The sequence below is a fragment of the Entelurus aequoreus genome, linkage group LG16 (genome assembly GCF_033978785.1).
Source record: "Entelurus aequoreus isolate RoL-2023_Sb linkage group LG16, RoL_Eaeq_v1.1, whole genome shotgun sequence".
NCBI lineage: Eukaryota > Metazoa > Chordata > Actinopteri > Syngnathiformes > Syngnathidae > Entelurus > Entelurus aequoreus.
In genome coordinates, this window is record NC_084746.1 from 22,023,502 (window position 1) to 22,050,923 (window position 27,422).

At 40.1% G+C, this 27,422-nt stretch overlaps 1 protein-coding gene and 26 non-coding genes across 28 annotated transcripts in view; all 27 read left to right on the top strand.

Moving 5' to 3' along the window:
* Positions 1 to 27,422, top strand: part of klhl36 (kelch-like family member 36) — a 215,850-nt gene that overhangs the window by 128,680 nt on the left and 59,748 nt on the right. The gene's annotated exons all lie outside the window — the stretch shown is intronic.
* On the top strand, positions 204 to 367 carry LOC133631696 (U1 spliceosomal RNA). Its single transcript, XR_009821599.1, has one exon. It is a non-coding gene; the product is annotated as a U1 spliceosomal RNA (small nuclear RNA).
* On the top strand, positions 1,271 to 1,461 carry LOC133631636 (U2 spliceosomal RNA). The gene has a single exon (XR_009821543.1). It is a non-coding gene; the product is annotated as a U2 spliceosomal RNA (small nuclear RNA).
* On the top strand, positions 2,359 to 2,522 carry LOC133631723 (U1 spliceosomal RNA). The gene has a single exon (XR_009821625.1). It is a non-coding gene; the product is annotated as a U1 spliceosomal RNA (small nuclear RNA).
* Positions 3,426 to 3,616, top strand: LOC133631661 (U2 spliceosomal RNA). The gene has a single exon (XR_009821567.1). It is a non-coding gene; the product is annotated as a U2 spliceosomal RNA (small nuclear RNA).
* LOC133631697 (U1 spliceosomal RNA) lies at positions 4,511 to 4,674 on the top strand. The gene has a single exon (XR_009821600.1). It is a non-coding gene; the product is annotated as a U1 spliceosomal RNA (small nuclear RNA).
* LOC133631621 (U2 spliceosomal RNA) lies at positions 5,578 to 5,768 on the top strand. Its single transcript, XR_009821528.1, has one exon. It is a non-coding gene; the product is annotated as a U2 spliceosomal RNA (small nuclear RNA).
* On the top strand, positions 6,663 to 6,826 carry LOC133631698 (U1 spliceosomal RNA). The gene has a single exon (XR_009821601.1). It is a non-coding gene; the product is annotated as a U1 spliceosomal RNA (small nuclear RNA).
* Positions 7,730 to 7,920, top strand: LOC133631641 (U2 spliceosomal RNA). Its single transcript, XR_009821548.1, has one exon. It is a non-coding gene; the product is annotated as a U2 spliceosomal RNA (small nuclear RNA).
* Positions 8,819 to 8,982, top strand: LOC133631699 (U1 spliceosomal RNA). Its single transcript, XR_009821602.1, has one exon. It is a non-coding gene; the product is annotated as a U1 spliceosomal RNA (small nuclear RNA).
* Positions 9,886 to 10,076, top strand: LOC133631657 (U2 spliceosomal RNA). The gene has a single exon (XR_009821564.1). It is a non-coding gene; the product is annotated as a U2 spliceosomal RNA (small nuclear RNA).
* LOC133631700 (U1 spliceosomal RNA) lies at positions 10,971 to 11,134 on the top strand. The gene has a single exon (XR_009821603.1). It is a non-coding gene; the product is annotated as a U1 spliceosomal RNA (small nuclear RNA).
* On the top strand, positions 12,038 to 12,228 carry LOC133631637 (U2 spliceosomal RNA). The gene has a single exon (XR_009821544.1). It is a non-coding gene; the product is annotated as a U2 spliceosomal RNA (small nuclear RNA).
* LOC133631701 (U1 spliceosomal RNA) lies at positions 13,126 to 13,289 on the top strand. The gene has a single exon (XR_009821604.1). It is a non-coding gene; the product is annotated as a U1 spliceosomal RNA (small nuclear RNA).
* On the top strand, positions 14,193 to 14,383 carry LOC133631638 (U2 spliceosomal RNA). Its single transcript, XR_009821545.1, has one exon. It is a non-coding gene; the product is annotated as a U2 spliceosomal RNA (small nuclear RNA).
* LOC133631643 (U2 spliceosomal RNA) lies at positions 14,841 to 15,031 on the top strand. Its single transcript, XR_009821550.1, has one exon. It is a non-coding gene; the product is annotated as a U2 spliceosomal RNA (small nuclear RNA).
* LOC133631702 (U1 spliceosomal RNA) lies at positions 15,930 to 16,093 on the top strand. The gene has a single exon (XR_009821605.1). It is a non-coding gene; the product is annotated as a U1 spliceosomal RNA (small nuclear RNA).
* On the top strand, positions 16,997 to 17,187 carry LOC133631612 (U2 spliceosomal RNA). Its single transcript, XR_009821519.1, has one exon. It is a non-coding gene; the product is annotated as a U2 spliceosomal RNA (small nuclear RNA).
* LOC133631719 (U1 spliceosomal RNA) lies at positions 18,085 to 18,248 on the top strand. The gene has a single exon (XR_009821621.1). It is a non-coding gene; the product is annotated as a U1 spliceosomal RNA (small nuclear RNA).
* On the top strand, positions 19,151 to 19,341 carry LOC133631613 (U2 spliceosomal RNA). The gene has a single exon (XR_009821521.1). It is a non-coding gene; the product is annotated as a U2 spliceosomal RNA (small nuclear RNA).
* On the top strand, positions 20,239 to 20,402 carry LOC133631720 (U1 spliceosomal RNA). The gene has a single exon (XR_009821622.1). It is a non-coding gene; the product is annotated as a U1 spliceosomal RNA (small nuclear RNA).
* LOC133631649 (U2 spliceosomal RNA) lies at positions 21,306 to 21,496 on the top strand. The gene has a single exon (XR_009821556.1). It is a non-coding gene; the product is annotated as a U2 spliceosomal RNA (small nuclear RNA).
* LOC133631580 (U1 spliceosomal RNA) lies at positions 22,394 to 22,557 on the top strand. The gene has a single exon (XR_009821492.1). It is a non-coding gene; the product is annotated as a U1 spliceosomal RNA (small nuclear RNA).
* LOC133631664 (U2 spliceosomal RNA) lies at positions 23,461 to 23,651 on the top strand. The gene has a single exon (XR_009821570.1). It is a non-coding gene; the product is annotated as a U2 spliceosomal RNA (small nuclear RNA).
* LOC133631712 (U1 spliceosomal RNA) lies at positions 24,549 to 24,712 on the top strand. The gene has a single exon (XR_009821614.1). It is a non-coding gene; the product is annotated as a U1 spliceosomal RNA (small nuclear RNA).
* On the top strand, positions 25,616 to 25,806 carry LOC133631614 (U2 spliceosomal RNA). The gene has a single exon (XR_009821522.1). It is a non-coding gene; the product is annotated as a U2 spliceosomal RNA (small nuclear RNA).
* Positions 26,705 to 26,868, top strand: LOC133631703 (U1 spliceosomal RNA). The gene has a single exon (XR_009821606.1). It is a non-coding gene; the product is annotated as a U1 spliceosomal RNA (small nuclear RNA).

The window sequence follows — 27,422 nt, forward strand, 5'->3', positions numbered from 1 at the left end:
GATTGCATGATGGGAACAAATAGTTGTGTTCAAGTGTAATATAAATAGTGATAATATTGTAATGATCCAACAATGTTGTGTAGTAGACTCTTGTACATGTGCAGGCTTTTGAGTGTGTGTGTTTGCTAGTGTGCACGCGATGAGCCCATCACTTAACATGGTGTGTGTGTGAATGACTTGTGTGTGTGAGCCATGTACAACTCATACTTACCTGGCAGGGGAGTTACCATGATCAAGAAGGTGGTTCACCTAGGGTGAGGCTCTGCCATTGCACTCCGGCTGTGCTGACCCTTACGAATTCCCCAAATGTGGGAATCTCGACTGCAAAATTTGTGGTAGTGGGGGACTGCGTTCGCGCTCTCCCCTGATCATCTGTTTAATGATAATACACACTAAATGTATCATGTCCTCAGATTAATTACATGTTCTGTTATTGAAATGAACACATGTCAATGTTGCCACCATCTAGTGTTGAGTAGCACATATTACAATGTTAAAGATTGTCACTGACTTTGAATTGCAAACAAAACAACAATTCAACCTGACTGATCATGCAGCGAGTGTACGGAAAGCTGGTGTTGTACTGCCACCTACTGGTAACAACTTTGCACCTATGCTGCTATGCTTTCAACAACACAACCTGTGTTGTTTTATCAGTACAGGTACTGAGAAATTACTATAAAGAATTTCTAAGCATTTTACATGGGTAATTGTTATAAATTGTATTACGTGTTAGTTACAAGTAATGCTTAAGTTTTATGTGTTGCCTTCATGTCCGGTTTTAAGTGATGTAGTTACCACTCCACGTCACTTGGTGGCTGAAGCGTTTGTCTCAATGGCACAAGAAATAAGCTGGAAGTAGTTTGGTCATGAGGCGGGCTCGACAATTATATTGGTCAAATGTTGATCAAAGCTACTTTACCTTTTGCTAAAATATTCTACCAACCACCAACATTTATGTATTTTATATTGAAGACTATGCATTGTTTGTTTGGTTGAATGAGACTGGGGCGATGCGAATGTTTGAAAAATGTATTTCGCCGCTTACTATTGGACTGACGTGTACCACGTGACCATGACAAGCAGGAGTGATCAAACACTTCCGTTCATTAAAAGTATTTGCAGCCTTCAAAATAATGCAGTCATTCAAAAAGCTTATGGTTGTTGTTTGGTGTGTTGATATGTGACGTTGTGGTTAATAAATGTGTGTAACCGTCACTTTAGGTTGTTGTGTCCGGAATGACATGCTCCCTTCTGACGACTTAGTGGCATCGCTTCTCGGCCTTTTGGCTAAGATCAAGTGTAGTATCTGTTCTTATCAGTTTAATATCTGATACGTCCCCTATCCGGGGACCATATATTAAATTGATTTTTGGATCAGGGAGATGGAATAGGGGCTTGCTCTGTCCACTCCACGCATCGATCTGGTATTGCAGTACCTCCAGAAACGGTGCACCTCCTCTCTTGTCAAAATCAATTAAAATGTCACTATTAATATCTTAAATACAGTTGATAGTACAACAAGTCACTGAGTTCTACAGCATTAATGTGTGGACAGTGTTAGGCTGAGATAATATGGTTATAGTTGCGTACATGTTCATTGTGCACAACACAATTACCACCCGGAATGATGTGGGTACTTGCAGGTAAACTCGTCCCTTTCTTTACATGTAGTTTTAAACATGCAAACTTTAAACGGATGAAACCGGACTTTGTTTGTTGTAGACGAACAGAAAACTGAACACATATGGTGTGGAAGAGTTGCAAACAGTTGCATGTCTTTGGGTCTGTTACTACCGGTTTTGCACATCGAAAGACTGACATGTTTGCCCATTCTTCTTCGCAAAGCATTTCCAACTAAGTCAAATTAGACGGAAGGTGTTTGTGAACAGCATTTTTCAGATATTGCCCAATATTTTGTATTGGAATTAGTTGTTTTTTTCAAGCTAATTTAAATGTGATTTGTTATGTTTCATTATAAAGTTGTTCAAGTTTGATGTCAGTGAAAATCTTAAACGGTGTAGTGTGTGCTACCCACCACTAGATGGTGACAGTATAACATGTGTTACTGTCCCAAACCAAGAAACAGGAAGTGGCTGTAAAGGGAGGCAGGGACACCCAGACCCTTCCAGTACAGGCTAGGCGTAGTAGTGTAGATTGCATGATGGGAACAAATAGTTGTGTTCAAGTGTAATATAAATAGTGATAATATTGTAATGATCCAACAATGTTGTGTAGTAGACTCTTGTACATGTGCAGGCTTTTGAGTGTGTGTGTTTGCTAGTGTGCACGCGATGAGCCCATCACTTAACATGGTGTGTGTGTGAATGACTTGTGTGTGTGAGCCATGTACAACTCATACTTACCTGGCAGGGGAGTTACCATGATCAAGAAGGTGGTTCACCTAGGGTGAGGCTCTGCCATTGCACTCCGGCTGTGCTGACCCTTACGAATTCCCCAAATGTGGGAATCTTGACTGCAAAATTTGTGGTAGTGGGGGACTGCGTTCGCGCTCTCCCCTGATCATCTATTTAATGATAATACACACTAAATGTATCATGTCCTCAGATTAATTACATGTTCTGTTATTGAAATGAACACATGTCAATGTTGCCACCATCTAGTGTTGAGTAGCACATATTACAATGTTAAAGATTGTCACTGACTTTGAATTGCAAACAAAACAACAATTCAACCTGACTGATCATGCAGCGAGTGTACGGAAAGCTGGTGTTGTACTGCCACCTACTGGTAACAACTTTGCACCTATGCTGCTATGCTTTCAACAACACAACCTGTGTTGTTTTATCAGTACAGGTACTGAGAAATTACTATAAAGAATTTCTAAGCATTTTACATGGGTAATTGTTATAAATTGTATTACGTGTTAGTTACAAGTAATGCTTAAGTTTTATGTGTTGCCTTCATGTCCGGTTTTAAGTGATGTAGTTACCACTCCACGTCACTTGGTGGCTGAAGCGTTTGTCTCAATGGCACAAGAAATAAGCCGGAAGTAGTTTGGTCATGAGGCGGGCTCGACAATTATATTGGTCAAATGTTGATCAAAGCTACTTTACCTTTTGCTAAAATATTCTACCAACCACCAACATTTATGTATTTTATATTGAAGACTATGCATTGTTTGTTTGGTTGAATGAGACTGGGGCGATGCGAATGTTTGAAAAATGTATTTCGCCGCTTACTATTGGACTGACGTGTACCACGTGACCATGACAAGCAGGAGTGATCAAACACTTCCGTTCATTAAAAGTATTTGCAGCCTTCAAAATAATGCAGTCATTCAAAAAGTGCATGGTTGTTGTTTGGTGTGTTGATATGTGACGTTGTGGTTAATAAATGTGTGTAACCGTCACTTTAGGTTGTTGTGTCCGGAATGACATGCTCCCTTCTGACGACTTAGTGGCATCGCTTCTCGGCCTTTTGGCTAAGATCAAGTGTAGTATCTGTTCTTATCAGTTTAATATCTGATACGTCCCCTATCCGGGGACCATATATTAAATGGATTTTTGGATCAGGGAGATGGAATAGGGGCTTGCTCTGTCCACTCCACGCATCAATCTGGTATTGCAGTACCTCCAGAAACGGTGCACCCCTCTTGTCAAAATCAATTAAAATGTCACTATTAATATCTGAAATACAGTTGATAGTACAACAAGTCACTGAGTTCTACAGCATTAATGTGTGGACAGTGTTAGGCTGAGATAATATGGTTATAGTTGCGTACATGTTCATTGTGCACAACACAATTACCACCCAGAATGATGTGGGTACTTGCAGGTAAACTCGTCCCTTTCTTTACATGTAGTTTTAAACATGCAAACTTTAAACGGATGAAACCGGACTTTGTTTGTTGTAGACGAACAGAAAACTGAACACATATGGTGTGGAAGAGTTGCAAACAGTTGCATGTCTTTGGGTCTGTTACTACCGGTTTTGCACATCGAAAGACTGACATGTTTGCCCATTCTTCTTCGCAAAGCATTTCCAACTAAGTCAAATTAGACGGAAGGTGTTTGTGAACAGCATTTTTCAGATATTGCCCAATATTTTGTATTGGAATTAGTTGTTTTTTTCAAGCTAATTTAAATGTGATTTGTTATGTTTCATTATAAAGTTGTTCAAGTTTGATGTCAGTGAAAATCTTAAACGGTGTAGTGTGTGCTACCCACCACTAGATGGTGACAGTATAACATGTGTTACTGTCCCAAACCAAGAAACAGGAAGTGGCTGTAAAGGGAGGCAGGGACACCCAGACCCTTCCAGTACAGGCTAGGCGTAGTAGTGTAGATTGCATGATGGGAACAAATAGTTGTGTTCAAGTGTAATATAAATAGTGATAATATTGTAATGATCAAACAATGTTGTGTAGTAGACTCTTGTACATGTGCAGGCTTTTGAGTGTGTGTGTTTGCTAGTGTGCACGCGATGAGCCCATCACTTAACATGGTGTGTGTGTGAATGACTTGTGTGTGTGAGCCATGTACAACTCATACTTACCTGGCAGGGGAGTTACCATGATCAAGAAGGTGGTTCACCTAGGGTGAGGCTCTGCCATTGCACTCCGGCTGTGCTGACCCTTACGAATTCCCCAAATGTGGGAATCTCGACTGCAAAATTTGTGGTAGTGGGGGACTGCGTTCGCGCTCTCCCCTGATCATCTGTTTAATGATAATACACACTAAATGTATCATGTCCTCAGATTAATTACATGTTCTGTTATTGAAATGAACACATGTCAATGTTGCCACCATCTAGTGTTGAGTAGCACATATTACAATGTTAAAGATTGTCACTGACTTTGAATTGCAAACAAAACAACAATTCAACCTGACTGATCATGCAGCGAGTGTACGGAAAGCTGGTGTTGTACTGCCACCTACTGGTAACAACTTTGCACCTATGCTGCTATGCTTTCAACAACACAACCTGTGTTGTTTTATCAGTACAGGTACTGAGAAATTACTATAAAGAATTTCTAAGCATTTTACATGGGTAATTGTTATAAATTGTATTACGTGTTAGTTACAAGTAATGCTTAAGTTTTATGTGTTGCCTTCATGTCCGGTTTTAAGTGATGTAGTTACCACTCCACGTCACTTGGTGGCGGAAGCGTTTGTCTCAATGGCACAAGAAATAAGCCGGAAGTAGTTTGGTCATGAGGCGGGCTCGACAATTATATTGGTCAAATGTTGATCAAAGCTACTTTACCTTTTGCTAAAATATTCTACCAACCACCAACATTTATGTATTTTATATTGAAGACTATGCATTGTTTGTTTGGTTGAATGAGACTGGGGCGATGCGAATGTTTGAAAAATGTATTTCGCCGCTTACTATTGGACTGACGTGTACCACGTGACCATGACAAGCAGGAGTGATCAAACACTTCCGTTCATTAAAAGTATTTGCAGCCTTCAAAATAATGCAGTCATTCAAAAAGTGCATGGTTGTTGTTTGGTGTGTTGATATGTGACGTTGTGGTTAATAAATGTGTGTAACCGTCACTTTAGGTTATTGTGTCCGGAATGACATGCTCCCTTCTGACGACTTAGTGGCATCGCTTCTCGGCCTTTTGGCTAAGATCAAGTGTAGTATCTGTTCTTATCAGTTTAATATCTGATACGTCCCCTATCCGGGGACCATATATTAAATTGATTTTTGGATCAGGGAGATGGAATAGGGGCTTGCTCTGTCCACTCCACGCATCGATCTGGTATTGCAGTACCTCCAGAAACGGTGCACCCCTCTTGTCAAAATCAATTAAAATGTCACTATTAATATCTGAAATACAGTTGATAGTACAACAAGTCACTGAGTTCTACAGCATTAATGTGTGGACAGTGTTAGGCTGAGATAATATGGTTATAGTTGCGTACATGTTCATTGTGCACAACACAATTACCACCCGGAATGATGTGGGTACTTGCAGGTAAACTCGTCCCTTTCTTTACATGTAGTTTTAAACATGCAAACTTTAAACGGATGAAACCGGACTTTGTTTGTTGTAGACGAACAGAAAACTGAACACATATGGTGTGGAAGAGTTGCAAACAGTTGCATGTCTTTGGGTCTGTTACTACCGGTTTTGCACATCGAAAGACTGACATGTTTGCCCATTCTTCTTCGCAAAGCATTTCCAACTAAGTCAAATTAGACGGAAGGTGTTTGTGAACAGCATTTTTCAGATATTGCCCAATATTTTGTATTGGAATTAGTTGTTTTTTTCAAGCTAATTTAAATGTGATTTGTTATGTTTCATTATAAAGTTGTTCAAGTTTGATGTCAGTGAAAATCTTAAACGGTGTAGTGTGTGCTACCCACCACTAGATGGTGACAGTATAACATGTGTTACTGTCCCAAACCAAGAAACAGGAAGTGGCTGTAAAGGGAGGCAGGGACACCCAGACCCTTCCAGTACAGGCTAGGCGTAGTAGTGTAGATTGCATGATGGGAACAAATAGTTGTGTTCAAGTGTAATATAAATAGTGATAATATTGTAATGATCAAACAATGTTGTGTAGTAGACTCTTGTACATGTGCAGGCTTTTGAGTGTGTGTGTTTGCTAGTGTGCACGCGATGAGCCCATCACTTAACATGGTGTGTGTGTGAATGACTTGTGTGTGTGAGCCATGTACAACTCATACTTACCTGGCAGGGGAGTTACCATGATCAAGAAGGTGGTTCACCTAGGGTGAGGCTCTGCCATTGCACTCCGGCTGTGCTGACCCTTACGAATTCCCCAAATGTGGGAATCTCGACTGCAAAATTTGTGGTAGTGGGGGACTGCGTTCGCGCTCTCCCCTGATCATCTGTTTAATGATAATACACACTAAATGTATCATGTCCTCAGATTAATTACATGTTCTGTTATTGAAATGAACACATGTCAATGTTGCCACCATCTAGTGTTGAGTAGCACATATTACAATGTTAAAGATTGTCACTGACTTTGAATTGCAAACAAAACAACAATTCAACCTGACTGATCATGCAGCGAGTGTACGGAAAGCTGGTGTTGTACTGCCACCTACTGGTAACAACTTTGCACCTATGCTGCTATGCTTTCAACAACACAACCTGTGTTGTTTTATCAGTACAGGTACTGAGAAATTACTATAAAGAATTTCTAAGCATTTTACATGGGTAATTGTTATAAATTGTATTACGTGTTAGTTACAAGTAATGCTTAAGTTTTATGTGTTGCCTTCATGTCCGGTTTTAAGTGATGTAGTTACCACTCCACGTCACTTGGTGGCGGAAGCGTTTGTCTCAATGGCACAAGAAATAAGCCGGAAGTAGTTTGGTCATGAGGCGGGCTCGACAATTATATTGGTCAAATGTTGATCAAAGCTACTTTACCTTTTGCTAAAATATTCTACCAACCACCAACATTTATGTATTTTATATTGAAGACTATGCATTGTTTGTTTGGTTGAATGAGACTGGGGCGATGCGAATGTTTGAAAAATGTATTTCGCCGCTTACTATTGGACTGACGTGTACCACGTGACCATGACAAGCAGGAGTGATCAAACACTTCCGTTCATTAAAAGTATTTGCAGCCTTCAAAATAATGCAGTCATTCAAAAAGTGCATGGTTGTTGTTTGGTGTGTTGATATGTGACGTTGTGGTTAATAAATGTGTGTAACCGTCACTTTAGGTTATTGTGTCCGGAATGACATGCTCCCTTCTGACGACTTAGTGGCATCGCTTCTCGGCCTTTTGGCTAAGATCAAGTGTAGTATCTGTTCTTATCAGTTTAATATCTGATACGTCCCCTATCCGGGGACCATATATTAAATTGATTTTTGGATCAGGGAGATGGAATAGGGGCTTGCTCTGTCCACTCCACGCATCGATCTGGTATTGCAGTACCTCCAGAAACGGTGCACCCTCCTCTCTTGTCAAAATCAATTAAAATGTCACTATTAATATCTGAAATACAGTTGATAGTACAACAAGTCACTGAGTTCTACAGCATTAATGTGTGGACAGTGTTAGGCTGAGATAATATGGTTATAGTTGCGTACATGTTCATTGTGCACAACACAATTACCACCCGGAATGATGTGGGTACTTGCAGGTAAAGTCGTCCCTTTCTTTACATGTAGTTTTAAACATGCAAACTTTAAACGGATGAAACCGGACTTTGTTTGTTGTAGACGAACAGAAAACTGAACACATATGGTGTGGAAGAGTTGCAAACAGTTGCATGTCTTTGGGTCTGTTACTACCGGTTTTGCACATCGAAAGACTGACATGTTTGCCCATTCTTCTTCGCAAAGCATTTCCAACTAAGTCAAATTAGACGGAAGGTGTTTGTGAACAGCATTTTTCAGATATTGCCCAATATTTTGTATTGGAATTAGTTGTTTTTTTCAAGCTAATTTAAATGTGATTTGTTATGTTTCATTATAAAGTTGTTCAAGTTTGATGTCAGTGAAAATCTTAAACGGTGTAGTGTGTGCTACCCACCACTAGATGGTGACAGTATAACATGTGTTACTGTCCCAAACCAAGAAACAGGAAGTGGCTGTAAAGGGAGGCAGGGACACCCAGACCCTTCCAGTACAGGCTAGGCGTAGTAGTGTAGATTGCATGATGGGAACAAATAGTTGTGTTCAAGTGTAATATAAATAGTGATAATATTGTAATGATCCAACAATGTTGTGTAGTAGACTCTTGTACATGTGCAGGCTTTTGAGTGTGTGTGTTTGCTAGTGTGCACGCGATGAGCCCATCACTTAACATGGTGTGTGTGTGAATGACTTGTGTGTGTGAGCCATGTACAACTCATACTTACCTGGCAGGGGAGTTACCATGATCAAGAAGGTGGTTCACCTAGGGTGAGGCTCTGCCATTGCACTCCGGCTGTGCTGACCCTTACGAATTCCCCAAATGTGGGAATCTCGACTGCAAAATTTGTGGTAGTGGGGGACTGCGTTCGCGCTCTCCCCTGATCATCTGTTTAATGATAATACACACTAAATGTATCATGTCCTCAGATTAATTACATGTTCTGTTATTGAAATGAACACATGTCAATGTTGCCACCATCTAGTGTTGAGTAGCACATATTACAATGTTAAAGATTGTCACTGACTTTGAATTGCAAACAAAACAACAATTCAACCTGACTGATCATGCAGCGAGTGTACGGAAAGCTGGTGTTGTACTGCCACCTACTGGTAACAACTTTGCACCTATGCTGCTATGCTTTCAACAACACAACCTGTGTTGTTTTATCAGTACAGGTACTGAGAAATTACTATAAAGAATTTCTAAGCATTTTACATGGGTAATTGTTATAAATTGTATTACGTGTTAGTTACAAGTAATGCTTAAGTTTTATGTGTTGCCTTCATGTCCGGTTTTAAGTGATGTAGTTACCACTCCACGTCACTTGGTGGCTGAAGCGTTTGTCTCAATGGCACAAGAAATAAGCCGGAAGTAGTTTGGTCATGAGGCGGGCTCGACAATTATATTGGTCAAATGTTGATCAAAGCTACTTTACCTTTTGCTAAAATATTCTACCAACCACCAACATTTATGTATTTTATATTGAAGACTATGCATTGTTTGTTTGGTTGAATGAGACTGGGGCGATGCGAATGTTTGAAAAATGTATTTCGCCGCTTACTATTGGACTGACGTGTACCACGTGACCATGACAAGCAGGAGTGATCAAACACTTCCGTTCATTAAAAGTATTTGCAGCCTTCAAAATAATGCAGTCATTCAAAAAGTGCATGGTTGTTGTTTGGTGTGTTGATATGTGACGTTGTGGTTAATAAATGTGTGTAACCGTCACTTTAGGTTGTTGTGTCCGGAATGACATGCTCCCTTCTGACGACTTAGTGGCATCGCTTCTCGGCCTTTTGGCTAAGATCAAGTGTAGTATCTGTTCTTATCAGTTTAATATCTGATACGTCCCCTATCCGGGGACCATATATTAAATTGATTTTTGGATCAGGGAGATGGAATAGGGGCTTGCTCTGTCCACTCCACGCATCAATCTGGTATTGCAGTACCTCCAGAAACGGTGCACCCCTCTTGTCAAAATCAATTAAAATGTCACTATTAATATCTGAAATACAGTTGATAGTACAACAAGTCACTGAGTTCTACAGCATTAATGTGTGGACAGTGTTAGGCTGAGATAATATGGTTATAGTTGCGTACATGTTCATTGTGCACAACACAATTACCACCCGGAATGATGTGGGTACTTGCAGGTAAACTCGTCCCTTTCTTTACATGTAGTTTTAAACATGCAAACTTTAAACGGATGAAACCGGACTTTGTTTGTTGTAGACGAACAGAAAACTGAACACATATGGTGTGGAAGAGTTGCAAACAGTTGCATGTCTTTGGGTCTGTTACTACCGGTTTTGCACATCGAAAGACTGACATGTTTGCCCATTCTTCTTCGCAAAGCATTTCCAACTAAGTCAAATTAGACGGAAGGTGTTTGTGAACAGCATTTTTCAGATATTGCCCAATATTTTGTATTGGAATTAGTTGTTTTTTTCAAGCTAATTTAAATGTGATTTGTTATGTTTCATTATAAAGTTGTTCAAGTTTGATGTCAGTGAAAATCTTAAACGGTGTAGTGTGTGCTACCCACCACTAGATGGTGACAGTATAACATGTGTTACTGTCCCAAACCAAGAAACAGGAAGTGGCTGTAAAGGGAGGCAGGGACACCCAGACCCTTCCAGTACAGGCTAGGCGTAGTAGTGTAGATTGCATGATGGGAACAAATAGTTGTGTTCAAGTGTAATATAAATAGTGATAATATTGTAATGATCCAACAATGTTGTGTAGTAGACTCTTGTACATGTGCAGGCTTTTGAGTGTGTGTGTTTGCTAGTGTGCACGCGATGAGCCCATCACTTAACATGGTGTGTGTGTGAATGACTTGTGTGTGTGAGCCATGTACAACTCATACTTACCTGGCAGGGGAGTTACCATGATCAAGAAGGTGGTTCACCTAGGGTGAGGCTCTGCCATTGCACTCCGGCTGTGCTGACCCTTACGAATTCCCCAAATGTGGGAATCTCGACTGCAAAATTTGTGGTAGTGGGGGACTGCGTTCGCGCTCTCCCCTGATCATCTGTTTAATGATAATACACACTAAATGTATCATGTCCTCAGATTAATTACATGTTCTGTTATTGAAATGAACACATGTCAATGTTGCCACCATCTAGTGTTGAGTAGCACATATTACAATGTTAAAGATTGTCACTGACTTTGAATTGCAAACAAAACAACAATTCAACCTGACTGATCATGCAGCGAGTGTACGGAAAGCTGGTGTTGTACTGCCACCTACTGGTAACAACTTTGCACCTATGCTGCTATGCTTTCAACAACACAACCTGTGTTGTTTTATCAGTACAGGTACTGAGAAATTACTATAAAGAATTTCTAAGCATTTTACATGGGTAATTGTTATAAATTGTATTACGTGTTAGTTACAAGTAATGCTTAAGTTTTATGTGTTGCCTTCATGTCCGGTTTTAAGTGATGTAGTTACCACTCCACGTCACTTGGTGGCGGAAGCGTTTGTCTCAATGGCACAAGAAATAAGCCGGAAGTAGTTTGGTCATGAGGCGGGCTCGACAATTATATTGGTCAAATGTTGATCAAAGCTACTTTACCTTTTGCTAAAATATTCTACCAACCACCAACATTTATGTATTTTATATTGAAGACTATGCATTGTTTGTTTGGTTGAATGAGACTGGGGCGATGCGAATGTTTGAAAAATGTATTTCGCCGCTTACTATTGGACTGACGTGTACCACGTGACCATGACAAGCAGGAGTGATCAAACACTTCCGTTCATTAAAAGTATTTGCAGCCTTCAAAATAATGCAGTCATTCAAAAAGTGCATGGTTGTTGTTTGGTGTGTTGATATGTGACGTTGTGGTTAATAAATGTGTGTAACCGTCACTTTAGGTTGTTGTGTCCGGAATGACATGCTCCCTTCTGACGACTTAGTGGCATCGCTTCTCGGCCTTTTGGCTAAGATCAAGTGTAGTATCTGTTCTTATCAGTTTAATATCTGATACGTCCCCTATCCGGGGACCATATATTAAATTGATTTTTGGATCAGGGAGATGGAATAGGGGCTTGCTCTGTCCACTCCACGCATCGATCTGGTATTGCAGTACCTCCAGAAACGGTGCACCTCCTCTCTTGTCAAAATCAATTAAAATGTCACTATTAATATCTGAAATACAGTTGATAGTACAACAAGTCACTGAGTTCTACAGCATTAATGTGTGGACAGTGTTAGGCTGAGATAATATGGTTATAGTTGCGTACATGTTCATTGTGCACAACACAATTACCACCCGGAATGATGTGGGTACTTGCAGGTAAAGTCGTCCCTTTCTTTACATGTCGTTTTAAACATGCAAACTTTAAACGGATGAAACCGGACTTTGTTTGTTGTAGACGAACAGAAAACTGAACACATATGGTGTGGAAGAGTTGCAAACAGTTGCATGTCTTTGGGTCTGTTACTACCGGTTTTGCACATCGAAAGACTGACATGTTTGCCCATTATTCTTCGCAAAGCATTTCCAACTAAGTCAAATTAGACGGAAGGTGTTTGTGAACAGCATTTTTCAGATATTGCCCAATATTTTGTATTGGAATTAGTTGTTTTTTTCAAGCTAATTTAAATGTGATTTGTTATGTTTCATTATAAAGTTGTTCAAGTTTGATGTCAGTAAAAATCTTAAACGGTGTAGTGTGTGCTACCCACCACTAGATGGTGACAGTATAACATGTGTTACTGTCCCAAACAAAGAAACAGGAAGTGGCTGTAAAGGGAAGCAGGGACACCCAGACCCTTCCAGTACAGGCTAGGCGTATTAGTGTAGATTGCATGATGGGAACAAATAGTTGTGTTCAAGTGTAATATAAATAGTGATAATATTGTAATGATCAAACAATGTTGTGTAGTAGACTCTTGTACATGTGCAGGCTTTTGAGTGTGTGTGTTTGCTAGTGTGCACGCGATGAGCCCATCACTTAACATGGTGTGTGTGTGAATGACTTGTGTGTGTGAGCCATGTACAACTCATACTTACCTGGCAGGGGAGTTACCATGATCAAGAAGGTGGTTCACCTAGGGTGAGGCTCTGCCATTGCACTCCGGCTGTGCTGACCCTTACGAATTCCCCAAATGTGGGAATCTCGACTGCAAAATTTGTGGTAGTGGGGGACTGCGTTCGCGCTCTCCCCTGATCATCTGTTTAATGATAATACACACTAAATGTATCATGTCCTCAGATTAATTACATGTTCTGTTATTGAAATGAACACATGTCAATGTTGCCACCATCTAGTGTTGAGTAGCACATATTACAATGTTAAAGATTGTCACTGACTTTGAATTGCAAACAAAACAACAATTCAACCTGACTGATCATGCAGCGAGTGTACGGAAAGCTGGTGTTGTACTGCCACCTACTGGTAACAACTTTGCACCTATGCTGCTATGCTTTCAACAACACAACCTGTGTTGTTTTATCAGTACAGGTACTGAGAAATTACTATAAAGAATTTCTAAGCATTTTACATGGGTAATTGTTATAAATTGTATTACGTGTTAGTTACAAGTAATGCTTAAGTTTTATGTGTTGCCTTCATGTCCGGTTTTAAGTGATGTAGTTACCACTCCACGTCACTTGGTGGCGGAAGCGTTTGTCTCAATGGCACAAGAAATAAGCCGGAAGTAGTTTGGTCATGAGGCGGGCTCGACAATTATATTGGTCAAATGTTGATCAAAGCTACTTTACCTTTTGCTAAAATATTCTACCAACCACCAACATTTATGTATTTTATATTGAAGACTATGCATTGTTTGTTTGGTTGAATGAGACTGGGGCGATGCGAATGTTTGAAAAATGTATTTCGCCGCTTACTATTGGACTGACGTGTACCACGTGACCATGACAAGCAGGAGTGATCAAACACTTCCGTTCATTAAAAGTATTTGCAGCCTTCAAAATAATGCAGTCATTCAAAAAGTGCATGGTTGTTGTTTGGTGTGTTGATATGTGACGTTGTGGTTAATAAATGTGTGTAACCGTCACTTTAGGTTGTTGTGTCCGGAATGACATGCTCCCTTCTGACAACTTAGTGGCATCGCTTCTCGGCCTTTTGGCTAAGATCAAGTGTAGTATCTGTTCTTATCAGTTTAATATCTGATACGTCCCCTATCCGGGGACCATATATTAAATTGATTTTTGGATCAGGGAGATGGAATAGGGGCTTGCTCTGTCCACTCCACGCATCGATCTGGTATTGCAGTACCTCCAGAAACGGTGCACCTCCTCTCTTGTCAAAATCAATTAAAATGTCACTATTAATATCTGAAATACAGTTGATAGTACAACAAGTCACTGAGTTCTACAGCATTAATGTGTGGACAGTGTTACCTTTACCTTTTGCTAAAATATTCTACCAACCACCAACATTTATGTATTTTATATTGAAGACTATGCATTGTTTGTTTGGTTGAATGAGACTGGGGCGATGCGAATGTTTGAAAAATGTATTTCGCCGCTTACTATTGGACTGACGTGTACCACGTGACCATGACAAGCAGGAGTGATCAAACACTTCCGTTCATTAAAAGTATTTGCAGCCTTCAAAATAATGCAGTCATTCAAAAAGTGCATGGTTGTTGTTTGGTGTGTTGATATGTGACGTTGTGGTTAATAAATGTGTGTAACCGTCACTTTAGGTTGTTGTGTCCGGAATGACATGCTCCCTTCTGACGACTTAGTGGCATCGCTTCTCGGCCTTTTGGCTAAGATCAAGTGTAGTATCTGTTCTTATCAGTTTAATATCTGATATGTCCCCTATCCGGGGACCATATATTAAATTGATTTTTGGATCAGGGAGATGGAATAGGGGCTTGCTCTGTCCACTCCACGCATCGATCTGGTATTGCAGTACCTCCAGGAACGGTGCACCCTCCTCTCTTGTCAAAATCAATTAAAATGTCACTATTAATATCTGAAATACAGTTGATAGTACAACAAGTCACTGAGTTCTACAGCATTAATGTCTGGACAGTGTTAGGCTGAGATAATATGGTTATAGTTGCGTACATGTTCATTGTGCACAACACAATTACCACCCGGAATGATGTGGGTACTTGCAGGTAAAGTCGTCCCTTTCTTTACATGTAGTTTTAAACATGCAAACTTTAAACGGATGAAACCGGACTTTGTTTGTTGTAGACGAACAGAAAACTGAACACATATGGTGTGGAAGAGTTGCAAACAGTTGCATGTCTTTGGGTCTGTTACTACCGGTTTTGCACATCGAAAGACTGACATGTTTGCCCATTCTTCTTCGCAAAGCATTTCCAACTAAGTCAAATTAGACGGAAGGTGTTTGTGAACAGCATTTTTCAGATATTGCCCAATATTTTGTATTGGAATTAGTTGTTTTTTTCAAGCTAATTTAAATGTGATTTGTTATGTTTCATTATAAAGTTGTTCAAGTTTGATGTCAGTGAAAATCTTAAACGGTGTAGTGTGTGCTACCCACCACTAGATGGTGACAGTATAACATGTGTTACTGTCCCAAACCAAGAAACAGGAAGTGGCTGTAAAGGGAGGCAGGGACACCCAGACCCTTCCAGTACAGGCTAGGCGTAGTAGTGTAGATTGCATGATGGGAACAAATAGTTGTGTTCAAGTGTAATATAAATAGTGATAATATTGTAATGATCCAACAATGTTGTGTAGTAGACTCTTGTACATGTGCAGGCTTTTGAGTGTGTGTGTTTGCTAGTGTGCACGCGATGAGCCCATCACTTAACATGGTGTGTGTGTGAATGACTTGTGTGTGTGAGCCATGTACAACTAATACTTACCTGGCAGGGGAGTTACCATGATCAAGAAGGTGGTTCACCTAGGGTGAGGCTCTGCCATTGCACTCCGGCTGTGCTGACCCTTACGAATTCCCCAAATGTGGGAATCTCGACTGCAAAATTTGTGGTAGTGGGGGACTGCGTTCGCGCTCTCCCCTGATCATCTGTTTAATGATAATACACACTAAATGTATCATGTCCTCAGATTAATTACATGTTCTGTTATTGAAATGAACACATGTCAATGTTGCCACCATCTAGTGTTGAGTAGCACATATTACAATGTTAAAGATTGTCACTGACTTTGAATTGCAAACAAAACAACAATTCAACCTGACTGATCATGCAGCGAGTGTACGGAAAGCTGGTGTTGTACTGCCACCTACTGGTAACAACTTTGCACCTATGCTGCTATGCTTTCAACAACACAACCTGTGTTGTTTTATCAGTACAGGTACTGAGAAATTACTATAAAGAATTTCTAAGCATTTTACATGGGTAATTGTTATAAATTGTATTACGTGTTGGTTACAAGTAATGCTTAAGTTTTATGTGTTGCCTTCATGTCCGGTTTTAAGTGATGTAGTTACCACTCCACGTCACTTGGTGGCTGAAGCGTTTGTCTCAATGGCACAAGAAATAAGCCGGAAGTAGTTTGGTCATGAGGCGGGCTCGACAATTATATTGGTCAAATGTTGATCAAAGCTACTTTACCTTTTGCTAAAATATTCTACCAACCACCAACATTTATGTATTTTATATTGAAGACTATGCATTGTTTGTTTGGTTGAATGAGACTGGGGCGATGCGAATGTTTGAAAAATGTATTTCGCCGCTTACTATTGGACTGACGTGTACCACGTGACCATGACAAGCAGGAGTGATCAAACACTTCCGTTCATTAAAAGTATTTGCAGCCTTCAAAATAATGCAGTCATTCAAAAAGCTTATGGTTGTTGTTTGGTGTGTTGATATGTGACGTTGTGGTTAATAAATGTGTGTAACCGTCACTTTAGGTTGTTGTGTCCGGAATGACATGCTCCCTTCTGACGACTTAGTGGCATCGCTTCTCGGCCTTTTGGCTAAGATCAAGTGTAGTATCTGTTCTTATCAGTTTAATATCTGATACGTCCCCTATCCGGGGACCATATATTAAATTGATTTTTGGATCAGGGAGATGGAATAGGGGCTTGCTCTGTCCACTCCACGCATCGATCTGGTATTGCAGTACCTCCAGAAACGGTGCACCCCCTCTCTTGTCAAAATCAATTAAAATGTCACTATTAATATCTGAAATACAGTTGATAGTACAACAAGTCACTGAGTTCTACAGCATTAATGTGTGGACAGTGTTAGGCTGAGATAATATGGTTATAGTTGCGTACATGTTCATTGTGCACAACACAATTACCACCCGGAATGATGTGGGTACTTGCAGGTAAACTCGTCCCTTTCTTTACATGTAGTTTTAAACATGCAAACTTTAAACGGATGAAACCGGACTTTGTTTGTTGTAGACGAACAGAAAACTGAACACATATGGTGTGGAAGAGTTGCAAACAGTTGCATGTCTTTGGGTCTGTTACTACCGGTTTTGCACATCGAAAGACTGACATGTTTGCCCATTCTTCTTCGCAAAGCATTTCCAACTAAGTCAAATTAGACGGAAGGTGTTTGTGAACAGCATTTTTCCGATATTGCCCAATATTTTGTATTGGAATTAGTTGTTTTTTTCAAGCTAATTTAAATGTGATTTGTTATGTTTCATTATAAAGTTGTTCAAGTTTGATGTCAGTAAAAATCTTAAACGGTGTAGTGTGTGCTACCCACCACTAGATGGTGACAGTATAACATGTGTTACTGTCCCAAACAAAGAAACAGGAAGTGGCTGTAAAGGGAAGCAGGGACACCCAGACCCTTCCAGTACAGGCTAGGCGTATTAGTGTAGATTGCATGATGGGAACAAATAGTTGTGTTCAAGTGTAATATAAATAGTGATAATATTGTAATGATCCAACAATGTTGTGTAGTAGACTCTTGTACATGTGCAGGCTTTTGAGTGTGTGTGTTTGCTAGTGTGCACGCGATGAGCCCATCACTTAACATGGTGTGTGTGTGAATGACTTGTGTGTGTGAGCCATGTACAACTCATACTTACCTGGCAGGGGAGTTACCATGATCAAGAAGGTGGTTCACCTAGGGTGAGGCTCTGCCATTGCACTCCGGCTGTGCTGACCCTTATGAATTCCCCAAATGTGGGAATCTCGACTGCAAAATTTGTGGTAGTGGGGGACTGCGTTCGCGCTCTCCCCTGATCATCTGTTTAATGATAATACACACTAAATGTATCATGTCCTCAGATTAATTACATGTTCTGTTATTGAAATGAACACATGTCATAATGCCACCATCTAGTGTTGAGTAGCACATATTACAATGTTAAAGATTGTCACTGACTTTGAATTGCAAACAAAACAACAATTCAACCTGACTGATCATGCAGCGAGTGTACGGAAAGCTGGTGTTGTACTGCCACCTACTGGTAACAACTTTGCACCTATGCTGCTATGCTTTCAACAACACAACCTGTGTTGTTTTATCAGTACAGGTACTGAGAAATTACTATAAAGAATTTCTAAGCATTTTACATGGGTAATTGTTATAAATTGTATTACGTGTTAGTTACAAGTAATGCTTAAGTTTTATGTGTTGCCTTCATGTCCGGTTTTAAGTGATGTAGTTACCACTCCACGTCACTTGGTGGCTGAAGCGTTTGTCTCAATGGCACAAGAAATAAGCTGGAAGTAGTTTGGTCATGAGGCGGGCTCGACAATTATATTGGTCAAATGTTGATCAAAGCTACTTTACCTTTTGCTAAAATATTCTACCAACCACCAACATTTATGTATTTTATATTGAAGACTATGCATTGTTTGTTTGGTTGAATGAGACTGGGGCGATGCGAATGTTTGAAAAATGTATTTCGCCGCTTACTATTGGACTGACGTGTACCACGTGACCATGACAAGCAGGAGTGATCAAACACTTCCGTTCATTAAAAGTATTTGCAGCCTTCAAAATAATGCAGTCATTCAAAAAGCTTATGGTTGTTGTTTGGTGTGTTGATATGTGACGTTGTGGTTAATAAATGTGTGTAACCGTCACTTTAGGTTGTTGTGTCCGGAATGACATGCTCCCTTCTGACGACTTAGTGGCATCGCTTCTCGGCCTTTTGGCTAAGATCAAGTGTAGTATCTGTTCTTATCAGTTTAATATCTGATACGTCCCCTATCCGGGGACCATATATTAAATTGATTTTTGGATCAGGGAGATGGAATAGGGGCTTGCTCTGTCCACTCCACGCATCGATCTGGTATTGCAGTACCTCCAGAAACGGTGCACCCCCTCTCTTGTCAAAATCAATTAAAATGTCACTATTAATATCTGAAATACAGTTGATAGTACAACAAGTCACTGAGTTCTACAGCATTAATGTGTGGACAGTGTTAGGCTGAGATAATATGGTTATAGTTGCGTACATGTTCATTGTGCACAACACAATTACCACCCGGAATGATGTGGGTACTTGCAGGTAAACTCGTCCCTTTCTTTACATGTAGTTTTAAACATGCAAACTTTAAACGGATGAAACCGGACTTTGTTTGTTGTAGACGAACAGAAAACTGAACACATATGGTGTGGAAGAGTTGCAAACAGTTGCATGTCTTTGGGTCTGTTACTACCGGTTTTGCACATCGAAAGACTGACATGTTTGCCCATTCTTCTTCGCAAAGCATTTCCAACTAAGTCAAATTAGACGGAAGGTGTTTGTGAACAGCATTTTTCCGATATTGCCCAATATTTTGTATTGGAATTAGTTGTTTTTTTCAAGCTAATTTAAATGTGATTTGTTATGTTTCATTATAAAGTTGTTCAAGTTTGATGTCAGTAAAAATCTTAAACGGTGTAGTGTGTGCTACCCACCACTAGATGGTGACAGTATAACATGTGTTACTGTCCCAAACAAAGAAACAGGAAGTGGCTGTAAAGGGAAGCAGGGACACCCAGACCCTTCCAGTACAGGCTAGGCGTATTAGTGTAGATTGCATGATGGGAACAAATAGTTGTGTTCAAGTGTAATATAAATAGTGATAATATTGTAATGATCCAACAATGTTGTGTAGTAGACTCTTGTACATGTGCAGGCTTTTGAGTGTGTGTGTTTGCTAGTGTGCACGCGATGAGCCCATCACTTAACATGGTGTGTGTGTGAATGACTTGTGTGTGTGAGCCATGTACAACTCATACTTACCTGGCAGGGGAGTTACCATGATCAAGAAGGTGGTTCACCTAGGGTGAGGCTCTGCCATTGCACTCCGGCTGTGCTGACCCTTATGAATTCCCCAAATGTGGGAATCTCGACTGCAAAATTTGTGGTAGTGGGGGACTGCGTTCGCGCTCTCCCCTGATCATCTGTTTAATGATAATACACACTAAATGTATCATGTCCTCAGATTAATTACATGTTCTGTTATTGAAATGAACACATGTCAATGTTGCCACCATCTAGTGTTGAGTAGCACATATTACAATGTTAAAGATTGTCACTGACTTTGAATTGCAAACAAAACAACAATTCAACCTGACTGATCATGCAGCGAGTGTACGGAAAGCTGGTGTTGTACTGCCACCTACTGGTAACAACTTTGCACCTATGCTGCTATGCTTTCAACAACACAACCTGTGTTGTTTTATCAGTACAGGTACTGAGAAATTACTATAAAGAATTTCTAAGCATTTTACATGGGTAATTGTTATAAATTGTATTACGTGTTAGTTACAAGTAATGCTTAAGTTTTATGTGTTGCCTTCATGTCCGGTTTTAAGTGATGTAGTTACCACTCCACGTCACTTGGTGGCGGAAGCGTTTGTCTCAATGGCACAAGAAATAAGCCGGAAGTAGTTTGGTCATGAGGCGGGCTCGACAATTATATTGGTCAAATGTTGATCAAAGCTACTTTACCTTTTGCTAAAATATTCTACCAACCACCAACATTTATGTATTTTATATTGAAGACTATGCATTGTTTGTTTGGTTGAATGAGACTGGGGCGATGCGAATGTTTGAAAAATGTATTTCGCCGCTTACTATTGGACTGACGTGTACCACGTGACCATGACAAGCAGGAGTGATCAAACACTTCCGTTCATTAAAAGTATTTGCAGCCTTCAAAATAATGCAGTCATTCAAAAAGTGCATGGTTGTTGTTTGGTGTGTTGATGTGTGACGTTGTGGTTAATAAATGTGTGTAACCGTCACTTTAGGTTGTTGTGTCCGGAATGACATGCTCCCTTCTGACGACTTAGTGGCATCGCTTCTCGGCCTTTTGGCTAAGATCAAGTGTAGTATCTGTTCTTATCAGTTTAATATCTGATACGTCCCCTATCCGGGGGCCATATATTAAATTGATTTTTGGATCAGGGAGATGGAATAGGGGCTTGCTCTGTCCACTCCACGCATCGATCTGGTATTGCAGTACCTCCAGAAACGGTGCACCTCCTCTCTTGTCAAAATCAATTAAAATGTCACTATTAATATCTGAAATACAGTTGATAGTACAACAAGTCACTGAGTTCTACAGCATTAATGTGTGGACAGTGTTAGGCTGAGATAATATGGTTATAGTTGCGTACATGTTCATTGTGCACAACACAATTACCACCCGGAATGATGTGGGTACTTGCAGGTAAAGTCGTCCCTTTCTTTACATGTAGTTTTAAACATGCAAACTTTAAACGGATGAAACCGGACTTTGTTTGTTGTAGACGAACAGAAAACTGAACACATATGGTGTGGAAGAGTTGCAAACAGTTGCATGTCTTTGGGTCTGTTACTACCGGTTTTGCACATCGAAAGACTGACATGTTTGCCCATTCTTCTTCGCAAAGCATTTCCAACTAAGTCAAATTAGACGGAAGGTGTTTGTGAACAGCATTTTTCAGATATTGCCCAATATTTTGTATTGGAATTAGTTGTTTTTTTCAAGCTAATTTAAATGTGATTTGTTATGTTTCATTATAAAGTTGTTCAAGTTTGATGTCAGTAAAAATCTTAAACGGTGTAGTGTGTGCTACCCACCACTAGATGGTGACAGTATAACATGTGTTACTGTCCCAAACAAAGAAACAGGAAGTGGCTGTAAAGGGAAGCAGGGACACCCAGACCCTTCCAGTACAGGCTAGGCGTATTAGTGTAGATTGCATGATGGGAACAAATAGTTGTGTTCAAGTGTAATATAAATAGTGATAATATTGTAATGATCAAACAATGTTGTGTAGTAGACTCTTGTACATGTGCAGGCTTTTGAGTGTGTGTGTTTGCTAGTGTGCACGCGATGAGCCCATCACTTAACATGGTGTGTGTGTGAATGACTTGTGTGTGTGAGCCATGTACAACTCATACTTACCTGGCAGGGGAGTTACCATGATCAAGAAGGTGGTTCACCTAGGTTGAGGCTCTGCCATTGCACTCCGGCTGTGCTGACCCTTACGAATTCCCCAAATGTGGGAATCTCGACTGCAAAATTTGTGGTAGTGGGGGACTGCGTTCGCGCTCTCCCCTGATCATCTGTTTAATGATAATACACACTAAATGTATCATGTCCTCAGATTAATTACATGTTCTGTTATTGAAATGAACACATGTCAATGTTGCCACCATCTAGTGTTGAGTAGCACATATTACAATGTTAAAGATTGTCACTGACTTTGAATTGCAAACAAAACAACAATTCAACCTGACTGATCATGCAGCGAGTGTACGGAAAGCTGGTGTTGTACTGCCACCTACTGGTAACAACTTTGCACCTATGCTGCTATGCTTTCAACAACACAACCTGTGTTGTTTTATCAGTACAGGTACTGAGAAATTACTATAAAGAATTTCTAAGCATTTTACATGGGTAATTGTTATAAATTGTATTACGTGTTAGTTACAAGTAATGCTTAAGTTTTATGTGTTGCCTTCATGTCCGGTTTTAAGTGATGTAGTTACCACTCCACGTCACTTGGTGGCTGAAGCGTTTGTCTCAATGGCACAAGAAATAAGCTGGAAGTAGTTTGGTCATGAGGCGGGCTCGACAATTATATTGGTCAAATGTTGATCAAAGCTACTTTACCTTTTGCTAAAATATTCTACCAACCACCAACATTTATGTATTTTATATTGAAGACTATGCATTGTTTGTTTGGTTGAATGAGACTGGGGCGATGCGAATGTTTGAAAAATTTATTTCGCCGCTTACTATTGGACTGACGTGTACCACGTGACCATGACAAGCAGGAGTGATCAAACACTTCCGTTCATTAAAAGTATTTGCAGCCTTCAAAATAATGCAGTCATTCAAAAAGCTTATGGTTGTTGTTTGGTGTGTTGATATGTGACGTTGTGGTTAATAAATGTGTGTAACCGTCACTTTAGGTTGTTGTGTCCGGAATGACATGCTCCCTTCTGACGACTTAGTGGCATCGCTTCTCGGCCTTTTGGCTAAGATCAAGTGTAGTATCTGTTCTTATCAGTTTAATATCTGATACGTCCCCTATCCGGGGACCATATATTAAATTGATTTTTGGATCAGGGAGATGGAATAGGGGCTTTCTCTGTCCACTCCACGCATCGATCTGGTATTGCAGTACCTCCAGAAACGGTGCACCCCCTCTCTTGTCAAAATCAATTAAAATGTCACTATTAATATCTGAAATACAGTTGATAGTACAACAAGTCACTGAGTTCTACAGCATTAATGTGTGGACAGTGTTAGGCTGAGATAATATGGTTATAGTTGCGTACATGTTCATTGTGCACAACACAATTACCACCCGGAATGATGTGGGTACTTGCAGGTAAACTCGTCCCTTTCTTTACATGTAGTTTTAAACATGCAAACTTTAAACGGATGAAACCGGACTTTGTTTGTTGTAGACGAACAGAAAACTGAACACATATGGTGTGGAAGAGTTGCAAACAGTTGCATGTCTTTGGGTCTGTTACTACCGGTTTTGCACATCGAAAGACTGACATGTTTGCCCATTCTTCTTCGCAAAGCATTTCCAACTAAGTCAAATTAGACGGAAGGTGTTTGTGAACAGCATTTTTCCGATATTGCCCAATATTTTGTATTGGAATTAGTTGTTTTTTTCAAGCTAATTTAAATGTGATTTGTTATGTTTCATTATAAAGTTGTTCAAGTTTGATGTCAGTAAAAATCTTAAACGGTGTAGTGTGTGCTACCCACCACTAGATGGTGACAGTATAACATGTGTTACTGTCCCAAACAAAGAAACAGGAAGTGGCTGTAAAGGGAAGCAGGGACACCCAGACCCTTCCAGTACAGGCTAGGCGTATTAGTGTAGATTGCATGATGGGAACAAATAGTTGTGTTCAAGTGTAATATAAATAGTGATAATATTGTAATGATCCAACAATGTTGTGTAGTAGACTCTTGTACATGTGCAGGCTTTTGAGTGTGTGTGTTTGCTAGTGTGCACGCGATGAGCCCATCACTTAACATGGTGTGTGTGTGAATGACTTGTGTGTGTGAGCCATGTACAACTCATACTTACCTGGCAGGGGAGTTACCATGATCAAGAAGGTGGTTCACCTAGGGTGAGGCTCTGCCATTGCACTCCGGCTGTGCTGACCCTTACGAATTCCCCAAATGTGGGAATCTCGGCTGCAAAATTTGTGGTAGTGGGGGACTGCGTTCGCGCTCTCCCCTGATCATCTGTTTAATGATAATACACACTAAATGTATCATGTCCTCAGATTAATTACATGTTCTGTTATTGAAATGAACACATGTCAATGTTGCCACCATCTAGTGTTGAGTAGCACATATTACAATGTTAAAGATTGTCACTGACTTTGAATTGCAAACAAAACAACAATTCAACCTGACTGATCATGCAGGGAGTGTACGGAAAGCTGGTGTTGTACTGCCACCTACTGGTAACAACTTTGCACCTATGCTGCTATGCTTTCAACAACACAACCTGTGTTGTTTTATCAGTACAGGTACTGAGAAATTACTATAAAGAATTTCTAAGCATTTTACATGGGTAATTGTTATAAATTGTATTACGTGTTAGTTACAAGTAATGCTTAAGTTTTATGTGTTGCCTTCATGTCCGGTTTTAAGTGATGTAGTTACCACTCCACGTCACTTGGTGGCGGAAGCGTTTGTCTCAATGGCACAAGAAATAAGCCGGAAGTAGTTGGGTCATGAGGCGGGCTCGACAATTATATTGGTCAAATGTTGATCAAAGCTACTTTACCTTTTGCTAAAATATTCTACCAACCACCAACATTTATGTATTTTATATTGAAGACTATGCATTGTTTGTTTGGTTGAATGAGACTGGGGCGATGCGAATGTTTGAAAAATGTATTTCGCCGCTTACTATTGGACTGACGTGTACCACGTGACCATGACAAGCAGGAGTGATCAAACACTTCCGTTCATTAAAAGTATTTGCAGCCTTCAAAATAATGCAGTCATTCAAAAAGTGCATGGTTGTTGTTTGGTGTGTTGATATGTGACGTTGTGGTTAATAAATGTGTGTAACCGTCACTTTAGGTTGTTGTGTCCGGAATGACATGCTCCCTTCTGACGACTTAGTGGCATCGCTTCTCGGCCTTTTGGCTAAGATCAAGTGTAGTATCTGTTCTTATCAGTTTAATATCTGATACGTCCCCTATCCGGGGACCATATATTAAATTGATTTTTGGATCAGGGAGATGGAATAGGGGCTTGCTCTGTCCACTCCACGCATCGATCTGGTATTGCAGTACCTCCAGAAACGGTGCACCCCCTCTCTTGTCAAAATCAATTAAAATGTCACTATTAATATCTGAAATACAGTTGATAGTACAACAAGTCACTGAGTTCTACAGCATTAATGTGTGGACAGTGTTAGGCTGAGATAATATGGTTATAGTTGCGTACATGTTCATTGTGCACAACACAATTACCACCCGGAATGATGCGGGTACTTGCAGGTAAAGTCGTCCCTTTCTTTACATGTAGTTTTAAACATGCAAACTTTAAACGGATGAAACCGGACTTTGTTTGTTGTAGACGAACAGAAAACTGAACACATATGGTGTGGAAGAGTTGCAAACAGTTGCATGTCTTTGGGTCTGTTACTACCGGTTTTGCACATCGAAAGACTGACATGTTTGCCCATTCTTCTTCGCAAAGCATTTCCAACTAAGTCAAATTAGACGGAAGGTGTTTGTGAACAGCATTTTTCAGATATTGCCCAATATTTTGTATTGGAATTAGTTGTTTTTTTTCAAGCTAATTTAAATGTGATTTGTTATGTTTCATTATAAAGTTGTTCAAGTTTGATGTCAGTAAAAATCTTAAACGGTGTAGTGTGTGCTACCCACCACTAGATGGTGACAGTATAACATGTGTTACTGTCCCAAACAAAGAAACAGGAAGTGGCTGTAAAGGGAAGCAGGGACACCCAGACCCTTCCAGTACAGGCTAGGCGTATTAGTGTAGATTGCATGATGGGAACAAATAGTTGTGTTCAAGTGTAATATAAATAGTGATAATATTGTAATGATCCAACAATGTTGTGTAGTAGACTCTTGTACATGTGCAGGCTTTTGAGTGTGTGTGTTTGATAGTGTGCACGCGATGAGCCCATCACTTAACATGGTGTGTGTGTGAATGACTTGTGTGTGTGAGCCATGTACAACTCATACTTACCTGGCAGGGGAGTTACCATGATCAAGAAGGTGGTTCACCTAGGGTGAGGCTCTGCCATTGCACTCCGGCTGTGCTGACCCTTACGAATTCCCCAAATGTGGGAATCTCGACTGCAAAATTTGTGGTAGTGGGGGACTGCGTTCGCGCTCTCCCCTGATCATCTGTTTAATGATAATACACACTAAATGTATCATGTCCTCAGATTAATTACATGTTCTGTTATTGAAATGAACACATGTCAATGTTGCCACCATCTAGTGTTGAGTAGCACATATTACAATGTTAAAGATTGTCACTGACTTTGAATTGCAAACAAAACAACAATTCAACCTGACTGATCATGCAGCGAGTGTACGGAAAGCTGGTGTTGTACTGCCACCTACTGGTAACAACTTTGCACCTATGCTGCTATGCTTTCAACAACACAACCTGTGTTGTTTTATCAGTACAGGTACTGAGAAATTACTATAAAGAATTTCTAAGCATTTTACATGGGTAATTGTTATAAATTGTATTACGTGTTAGTTACAAGTAATGCTTAAGTTTTATGTGTTGCCTTCATGTCCGGTTTTAAGTGATGTAGTTACCACTCCACGTCACTTGGTGGCGGAAGCGTTTGTCTCAATGGCACAAGAAATAAGCCGGAAGTAGTTTGGTCATGAGGCGGGCTCGACAATTATATTGGTCAAATGTTGATCAAAGCTACTTTA